At 45.4% G+C, this 6000-nt stretch overlaps 1 protein-coding gene across 3 annotated transcripts in view; it reads right to left on the minus strand.

Moving 5' to 3' along the window:
* SLC8B1 (solute carrier family 8 member B1) overlaps positions 1-3401 on the minus strand; it is a 34704-nt gene extending 31303 nt beyond the window's left edge. The window contains exon 1 of one of the 3 annotated variants that reach the window (XM_031948637.1): positions 3263-3401. The gene's annotated coding sequence lies outside the window, so the exon portion shown is untranslated. The remainder of the gene's footprint in view (positions 1-3262) is intronic. The other 2 variants (XM_031948636.1, XM_031948638.1) reach the window with 2 other exon arrangements.
* Positions 3402-6000: the final 2599 nt, after the last annotated feature.

Below are 6000 nucleotides of genomic sequence, written 5' to 3' on the forward strand. Positions count from 1 at the left end.
AAGCCTGTGAGGTAGGTGCTGTAACAGCATCCCATTTTACAGAAGGGGAACCTGAAGTTAAGTAACTTTTCAAGAGTATTAATAAATGATAATATAAGAACTGACCTCAGATTTTGCTGTGATTGCCTCATTCTGAATCTCCCAGCTGCCCCTCTTTTTCAGGACCAGAGCTTTAGAATCGGAAAGGGTCTTGGAAACCAAAAAAGACCACCCCCTTCATTTTCACAAGAGGAAACTGAGGCACAGAAATATTAATTGACTTGCCCAGAATTTCACAGCTAGTAAATGAAGATGGGTTTGAATCCAAGTCTTTCTGAACCTTTCAAGGGAATTTTGGAGCCCACGGAGCCCATTTTATAGACAAGAACCTGAGGTACTGTGATACTAAATGGCTTGCCCAGGGTCACATAGCTATCAACAATCTGAGGCAGAATTTGAAGCCTTATCTTGATTTCACTATCCAATCATTCTGATCCTTAGCCATTCCAATGACAGTTCTTCTCCAGCCCCCACCCCCACCCCCTTCTCCAGTAAACCTATCTGGTTAGATTGTACACTCTCCTCTGCTCTGAGCACTTCTTAGTAATACTTTTTTGATGGCTGCCCTGGAAAGATTATTTAACCCACCCCTGTGTTACTGCCTGGCCTCTCCAGACCCCATTCAACTTTTTTTAAGCACCTACATTATGAATGGAATGGAGTCAAAATTTACTTAAGGCCTTTGCCCAAAGATTATTTTATGGAGAACTCACACAGGGCAAGCACTCACAAAAAAGAGTCTTTTTACAAGCATTTGACAAGGTGGCCAGTCTAATGGAGAGCCTAGTCAGAAAAAGCGATACCAGGACACTCTCAAGGTCCTTTAGAATGGACTGTAGGATTTGGGAGACACTGGTACAAGACCACCAGCATGGTAAGCCCTCGTCAAAGAAGGGGCTGGGCTCTGGGAGCCAAGCAGAACTGAGTTAGCTCAGAGAAAATATGAGGTGCACAAAGTTAGAAAGTCCACCCCAAATGTTGATAGGGACTACATGTGTCTGACCTGTGCAGAGAACGTTCTGTCTTCTTCAAGATTGATGGTCAACAACCAAGACCTTTCCTCTTGGTATGTAGAGGTATAGGACAGAAAAAGAGGTAAAGGTGTTCCAGGGAATGATGTTACCTAACTCTATGGCTCACTCCCCGAGGCCATATCTCAGCTTAGATTCAACTACTCCCCCAAACCAAGCAGATGGGGTGTGATGGAGTATGTCTATACCAGAGGAATCAACTGAGTTTTTTGATTATTCATTTCATGGGGAAGGATTAGGTTAGGTTGAGTCCTTTGTTTTCCAAGAGAACCAAAATGACCTCAATATGTTAGAGTTGAGTCACAGTGTGTTCAACGGTGACTGAAGAGACCAACACAAGCTCAGAAGGCTCTGCCACAGGTTGGACACACATAGTCCCTCAACGTTTGGGGTGGATTGTCTAACTTTGGGCACCTCATATTTCCTGAACTAATTGAATTCTGCTTTGCTCACAGAGCACAGCATCTTCTCAGATGAGGATCCGCCATCCTGGCCAATTTCTCCCATGTCATACAACCAATTCTAAAGTTCTTGAGAGTAGCCTTGTGTTCTTTAGTTTGCCACGGGTGAATTCTCCACAAAATAGTCTTTTTAAAGGATTTGAACAAGGTGGCCAGTCTAGTGGAGGAATTAGAGGATGAGAGCCTAGTCTAAGACATGGCTTGCTCTTGGGATCACACAGCTAATCTGTGTCAGAAAAGTGATTTGAACCCAGGCCTTCTATCCTGCAAGACTAGCTTGGAGAATTCTCATTTCCTTGCTTGAGCTGCTGGTTTCATAACTGTTCTTTTTTTAGGTCATCCCAACCAGTCTGACTGCTTGCTGTCTATGCAATGATGGGCTTCTGTTCAGTAGTTTTTCAGTTGACTCCTCAAGATCCCATGTAGGGTTTTCTTAGCAAAGACACTGGAGCGATCTGATTTGCCATTTCCCTCTCCAACTAAAGTTACAGATGAGGAAACTGAGGTGAAGGAACTTCCCAGGATCATACAATTAGGAAGTGTAAGGGGTCAGATTTGAACTCAGGAAGAGAAGTCTTGTTGGCTCTAGGTCCTGCACTCTATCTGCCTCCCCCCCCCCCCCACCTCCCCATACCCCAGGAAACTAGTCAATAGAGCACTGGACACCAAAAGGCCAATTCTGGCTCTCCCTTTAATTCAATCTCCTTTTCTGGTTATTAGCTTCCTTCTCTGTGAAATGAAAGACATAAAAGGAGAGCAGGGGATTTATGGGGTGTTTAAAAAAAAACTTATTTCGATAAATATAATTGGTCTCCTTTGAAATCCCATGTATTTTACCTTAGGCATTTAAAACATGATTCTGATAAGGGGATGCCCTAGGTCTCTCCAAGCTGCCCAAGAGACCCCAGATTTAGCAGAGCCTTAAGGGCTCCTCCAGCAGAGGGGGGGGGCACACCCACTCAAGCTGATCACTCTTGATAAATCATTTCAGCATCCCTAGAGTCTTTGCCAGTGACTCAGACAACTTCCAGCAGGGGCATGGCCTTTAGAATTAGGGCTGGGAAGTCTTCCCTTCTCCAGCACCCCACCCCCTATTTCCTTCCCTTCTCCAAACTTCCCAGGTCAAGGCCTTTGCAAAGTGGGGTGGAAGGGGAGCAGGGGCTGAGACAGCTCCCAGGTTCCAAGTTAGGAGAAGCCGCAAACTGGATCTGGGGTGTGTCCTAGAGCTTGCCGGGAGGGGGAACTGGCAGAGGAAACAACTCTCAGTCTCCGTTCCGGGATCCCAGAGCGGATTCCCCAGCAATATTCCCGAATGGAGGGGCCGTCCCACTCCGTCCCTCCGGCTCTCTTCACCGCTGGAGGAGGACACAGTCTTCCGTCCTCTCCCGTCCCACACCTTGTCTCCCATCCCATTTCCTGGCAGAGAAGCGGGGCTTATCTCCTCCTCCCATCGCGCCGGCGGGGTGCCCAGCCCGTCTCCCCGCAGGGAAGAGGGGCCCACCTCCGCTGAAGGGAACTCACCCCTTCGCTCCCACGGAGGGATAACCTCCCTCTGCCTTCTCTCACCCCTACCGGAGCCGACTCACCTCCCATCTCCTACCGCCGCTGAGACAGCCGGGGCCCCTATAATCCCACTCCCCCCCCCCGGGGAGTCCCCTGTCCCCCCGCATTAGGGAGGAGAGGGCCTCCGCCCCCCGCCCCCCGTCCCCCGTCCCCCGTCCCAAAACTCACCTCCAGCTCGCATGGCCCCCCGCCCGCAGTCTGCCCTGCCCGACTGGGCTGGCTCAGCTCCACGCTGCCGCCTCCTCTTCCACCTCCCCCCCCCACCCCCCGGCCCGGCCCAGTCCCCTCCCCTCTAGGCCCTGTCCCACCCACTCGGCTCCCTTCCTCCCTTAAAGGGGGCCCGCGAGCGACAAGACCTTCAACTCGGCTGAGCACGCCCACCCCCCGCGCTCTTGGTCTGAAGCCCGCGCTGCCAGTTGGCCCCTGGTTCAGAAAAGCAAGGATCCGGTCCAGAGGCTGATGGAGAGCTTTCCCGCCCCCTCGGGCCACCTACCGGGAAATCCACTGGCTAGTTTGGGAGTCTAGGTCCAGCTCCTAGTAATGGGGGCGGGGGTGGGAGTAGAGGGAACCTAAAACCTCGTCCAAAACCTCACTTGGGAGGAGAGAGTGAGAGGAAATCCCGGGGGTCCATAGAAGGCATCCAGGAAGCCCCGGACCCAAGAACGCCTCTTCCCTCAGCTCCGAGGGCCCGTATTGTGCCTTTGGGTTGCTCTTTCTAAGCTCCTATTTTCAAGTGTAGGGAGACTAAAAAGAGAGGGCACTCCCCCAAACACACTTTCTTTACAGAGGTGATGAGCTGGGGGTGTGGATTCTGTCACACTCAAATTTTAGTCAACGGCTGGGTTTAAACCTTTGTTACAAGGGATGGCTTTCTAGATGCTTGGAGGTTTGAGAAAAGATTTCAAAAATAAGCAATGAAAAAATAAAACCGATCAGTAAACATTAAAAAAAAAAACCGAGCCCACCATAGCCCTCCATTTCAAAGTATATTACAAAACCGTCATCATAAAAACAATTTGGTGCTGTTTAATTTCAAAAAAAAAAAGGGGGGGGGAAGGAAAAGGGAAACAAGCACCTACTATGTGCCAGGCAACGGGACTAAGCCCTTGACAAATACCCATTTGATCCTCACAATTACTCAGAAGAGTAGGTGCAATTATTATTATTCTATTTTTCAATTTAGAAAATTGAGGCAATGACTTGACCAATGTGAACCAATTAGATACAAAATAATCAGAAGCAAACAGACACAATAACATAATGTTCCATAAACCTTAAAGAACTGAAGAAAGGACTTACTTCTGGGGGGACCTAATGGAAAAATTGGAAGCTTTCTGGTAGAAATTAGCTCTAGACCAACAGCTCTCACCAAATATGCCAGAGTATACTCCAGATGGATACAAACCTTAGATTTAAAAGGTAATTTGTAAGCAAATTAGAGGAGTGAGGGAGAAATTCTCTTTTTGATCTATGGAAAAGGGAAGAATTCATGACCAAATGAGGGATAGACAAGGCCACAAACTTTTTTTTTCATGTTCAATATAATAATATTGTCAACAAATATTTATTAAGCATGATCCTGTACTAAGTTTTGGGAACACGGAGAAAAGGCAAATAGAGCCTTTGGAGACAAAAAACTACCTACAAACAAGATACACACCCAAATAAATTGACATTGTTTCGTGGAGAAACAAGAAAGACAGAGAGAGACAAAGAAATAGTGACAGAGATAAAGACAGGCAGAAAGATAGAGGCAGAAATAGAGACATAGAGAGAGATGGAGAGAGATAGAGAGAATAGCATGTTTTAGCATGTAGAACAGATAAAGCACCTCTTTCCTGGTGAGAGGTTCAGGATTATGTGGGGTGAGTTGGATGAGGTTGAGGGAATCTGTTGTTACCCCCCCCCCAAGTTGTGAATGTTGTCAGCATCATTTGGCTCCCTACCTTCTTTGTCTTTGCCCATTTTTCTTTGTTGGATGAAACAAATTCCAGTGGAAGAGAGACAGTACTTCCAAAAATGACAGAGGTATAATAACAAAAGTTTGAAATAAAGCATATTTTAAATGTATTTTTACAATTTTAATAGTTTTTTTTATTTTTTCCAATTACATGTAAAAGTAGTTTTCAACATTCATAGTTACAAGATTTTAAGTTCCATATTTTTTCCCCTCCTTCCTTCCTCTCTTCTCTACCCAAGTTGGCAAGCAATTTGATATGGGTTATATATGTACAATCATAATAAATATTTAAATAGGCATTTGAATTTTAAAATATTTTTGAACAAATTTTGCAACATTTATTTAAATGTTAAATATGTATTTACGGAAACTTCACATTTAAAAATATTTTGAACAAATTTAAAAATATTTAATTTTAAAAAATAAAAATAAAACGTAGAGGAGTGGAAGAGGGCCAGAGCACAAAAGGTGGGTGATGAGGACCATGAGGGAAAAAGGTTTTGTCAACTTTCTAACTTTCTCTGAATATGTGGAAAGAATTAGGTTGCTGCAGACTTTAAGTGACGGTTTTCAGAGCTGGAGGGAAAATCATCTGCTTCGAATATTGTATCAATCAGTCACTAAGCACTTATTAAGCTATGGGTTAGTGATGGGCTGCAGCTTCTAAAGGAAATGTAGCAATAATCCTAAGGTCCCCTGGCCTTGGGAGTAATGTAGTTATATATTTCTTCCCCTGGCTTTTAGGGAAGATGAAGCAATAACCCTGAGGTCCCCTAGTTAAGAGTACTGTAGTTCTACAAACGTTTCTGGCTGTCAGATAACAAGGTTTGCCAATAACCCTAATATCCCCTGGCTTTGGGAGTGCTATAGTTCCACAAACATTGCTGGCTGTCAGATAACAATCTCTTGGTCTCTGATGACAAAATTTCTGAGACAATAATGAGGT

This window comes from Sarcophilus harrisii, chromosome 1, assembly GCF_902635505.1.
Source record: "Sarcophilus harrisii chromosome 1, mSarHar1.11, whole genome shotgun sequence".
In the NCBI taxonomy this organism is placed as follows: domain Eukaryota; kingdom Metazoa; phylum Chordata; class Mammalia; order Dasyuromorphia; family Dasyuridae; genus Sarcophilus; species Sarcophilus harrisii.